At 35.3% G+C, this 3,574-nt stretch overlaps 1 long non-coding RNA gene across 1 annotated transcript in view; it reads right to left on the reverse strand.

Annotated features, from left to right (window-relative positions):
- The window catches only part of LOC108499142, a 10,408-nt gene extending 7,345 nt beyond the window's left edge, over window positions 1–3,063 (reverse strand). The window contains exons 1-2 of the long non-coding RNA XR_001875438.1: window positions 2,887–3,063; window positions 1,994–2,084 (exon numbers count right to left, since the gene is read on the reverse strand). This is a non-coding gene — a long non-coding RNA (uncharacterized LOC108499142). The remainder of the gene's footprint in view (window positions 1–1,993; window positions 2,085–2,886) is intronic.
- Between the last annotated feature and the right edge of the window lie 511 nt (window positions 3,064–3,574).

Raw genomic sequence — 3,574 nt, forward strand, 5'->3', positions numbered from 1 at the left:
GACAGTTTAGTGGTGGACCTGGCAGTGTTAGATTAATGGTTGGACTTGATCTTAAAGGTTCTTTTCAAAATAAATGATTCTATGATTCTGCATTTTGTCCCTGTCCAGAAAAGTCTTCTGGTTCATGCTGTTGCTTAACTAGAGAATTTCAGTTCTAAAAACCAGTTGACATGGAAAATGTTTTTGTTGAGGTATCTGTGTGAAGGCTCTAGAATCAATTTCTCTGAAGGGTGTTTTAAAGGTTGTAGTAAAATGAAGATGTACAAAAATTAGTGCTGTATTTTAGTAACATTTTTCTTTTGAGGCACTACAGATTCTTTCAAAATGTGTTATAGCTTCCTTTGTGTGCAGATCCTGTTGTATAGATGATATTAGACATCTTTGAAAAGAAAAATGTACCTTTGACACCATGGTGATTTTATACAAAATTTGTTTCACAGGAGAAATGGTAAGTGGTTAGGCATTTCTGCAATATTCTGTTTCAATGTTTTCTGGATTAAATATGTCATGTTTCCCTTCAAAACAACTTATCACAGTGCAACATAAAATATGAAGACTGAATAAGAAATATTTAAATTGTGACAATACTTAAAATACTGAAGTGGTGTCTTTCTCTTTTTATAGCCCCTGAAGTACTTAAACCAAAATTCAGAAGAAACATCTATTTACTTGGTGAAAAAAACCTCACCCCACCCCTCAAAATCTAGTGCTGGATTTGTGCTATCATGTATGGTACATCATGGTGTAGCCTCCATGATGTTAATTTTCATTTTTCTTAAAAGTCTGAGTCTTGTGAGTTCACTGTAGCAAGGTGTTATCATCCTTGTCCATTCCATTTATTTCCTTCCATGTGATGAGGTCAACTACATATTTTTTAAAAAGAAAATACATTCAATGGTTTCATGTGCTGTTTCCATGGAACACAGGCCCAGAAATTTTATTGTAGTGCATTTTGATATATTTTGTTTCATTCTCAATCAGAGAACAAAACCAAATGTTAAAAGCTTGTGTGAAATACACTTTTCCTCTGCAGGCTGTCTGTAAGTGTTTTCAAAATACATTAAGAAGAATCTGGCTGAAAAGATTATCGTTACCATACCAATTTTGTCAGTTGTCTGAAAATAAGTGTTTTGAGTATTAGATCTACATTGCTACCCATGAGTGTACATATCCATGAGTGCACAGCGACAAAACTTATATTTGTTTCTACAAATTATGTCCAGACAGTAGCTATTTTGTTCATCTGTTAAATATATCTCTGCAAGGCTGAGTAAACGAACAGCATAGATGCCCTTTGGCAACAAGAATGATAAGTGGCTTCTATGGTCCCTCCAGTAGAGATCAAACTGACAAGAAGCAAAAGGTGGAAAACATAATGAATCTAACCCATGTATGTGTTAGATTTTGACATGCTTGTCTATACATCAATCAATAAGATTGCACCTCAGAGGAAGAGAAAACTAACAGCACTCAGAGATGCTACTTGAGGAGACTGTGGACGTCACATTGCAGTCTTTCCTTACATCTGCATAATCACTTGCAGCTCAAAAAGGGAAAAGGTAAGAGCTAGAAGAGAGGAAGTTTTCAGTTCTATTGAAATTCTTATTTTGTGTCTGGTATGAGAAAAATATCTATTACAGTTTTTGTATCTATCACTAAGATGTAAGCTTGGGAAAATAAAGTAGTGCTCTAGTGAGTAGAGGTACATAAGTTGTTAAATACTTTCTTGATACATATGTTTGCTAGCCCAGTTTTGTTTCTGTAGGTACAATCCCTGAAGGGTAAAGACAAGACAGACTACAGCTTGTCTGTAAAGGTAGGGAATGAAGGTATGCAGCTGGATACTGAGAATCAGAATCATGAAACTGATTTCTGTGACCAAACTACTTTTATAGAAATTCAATATAATAATCAGAACTTATCATGTTGGAAACTAAAATTAACACCTAATAAAATGGCTATTTTTAAAAGCATAGAGAAGAGAAAGCCATACCTCAAAACCTTCCCTCTTAACAGTCGTTATAGGTTGGGTAATCATAGATACCCCTCAACCAAGATGATTATCGCTGAATTGGCTCACCTTGCTTAATTAAGAAAAAAAAAAAGAAATTTACCCAAATATCTAAATCAAACAAAAAACAAAACCAAAATACATATTAACCCCCCCATTTTTTACTGAGATTGTCAAATCATTTCAGAGAGCCAAGTAATTTTAGACGGCTTATTCAACAAGCTACACATTTCTGTCTCGGTACACATATCATAACATTTGAAATATTAGCAGTCCTATGCATTTGATTAAAATTGTATACTGCAAAGGATTAAACTTTGACAGGACTATTCTATAGCCAGAAAGCAATCTACAGAGAAGATACTAAACCAGTCTATTAGCTGTGCAAGTAATTATCTTCATATGCATTTGTGACATTTTAAAACAGCAGAAAATTTTATTCTACTTATACAGTTCTGAAGTACAGCTGATTAAAAGACTGAGCTGTAAGTATGAAATCATATGCTGTCATTCTAACCCTTTGTACCAAAGAAATGTTTTGTACCAAAACATTCAATACTCCAGTTGGAGGCACCAGTAAAGCATGGATAAGCTTTGGCATCAAATTGATTAAGCTACTCTAATAACACTTATGATACATAAAAAGCAACACAGACAAGTTTTGTACTAGAGGAGATTTGAAAAAAAATAAGTTCACTTAAAAAAGACAAAATATGATGTTTTGAATCAGTCCATTGATGGTTCAAAAAATCTTTAAAACCTAAACCCATTTCAAGCTTCAAAATACTAAACTATTTTACCACTTGGCTAGCTCTGACTCATCTAGAAGCTCACCCTTCTAATGTAATCTTTCTGTGAATATTACAAGTGCTTACTTGTATTTTCTCAGAATTATTTTACGGCAGACGCTGTGGGATTTTTTTTTAAATTTTTGAGTTAATTTTAAAACTATTATTATTAGGATTATCGCAGTTTAGAACCATCCATTCCATACATATCTGTGGTGGTTTGGGCTAGGCCTTCCTTGGTGACCAGTTTGTAACCAAGGAAGGGCCCAGATTTACCCAGTATTCCCTACGATTTTTACGTAAGCCAGACTATAAGAAGAAAGGAGGAGAGGCCTTCGCTCTCTTTCCTTCCGGCGGCTTGGAGGTGCAGGTTCCCTGCTGTTGAGTCTGCTGTGTTGGGGAACGAGGCCTGGTTAGGCCTTGCCGACCTTGGGAGACAGAGGTTGCCGGCCATCATTCCGGAGCGACTCTCGGTTGTCCCAAGGAGAGTAGTGAGCTATTTCTTTGCTAACTCTTTTAGTGGATAGATATTGGGCTGCTAATTGGGATATATATATATATTATTTTGGTTTTGTTCCTTTTCCCTTCCCCCTTCCCGTTCCCTTGTGAAATTGTATATATATTTCAATTGTATATACCTGTAACATAAGTGTAAATATATTTATATATATTTATATATATCACTTTAGCTGTTTCTCTCTCGTTTCGGGTTTTCTTGGTTGTTTTTCTCCCTCTTCTCCCTGAGGTTTTGGTGGGGGGGGACTTCTTGTGGTAA

The sequence above is a fragment of the Lepidothrix coronata genome, unplaced genomic scaffold (genome assembly GCF_001604755.1).
Source record: "Lepidothrix coronata isolate B3197 unplaced genomic scaffold, Lepidothrix_coronata-1.0 Scaffold70, whole genome shotgun sequence".
In the NCBI taxonomy this organism is placed as follows: domain Eukaryota; kingdom Metazoa; phylum Chordata; class Aves; order Passeriformes; family Pipridae; genus Lepidothrix; species Lepidothrix coronata.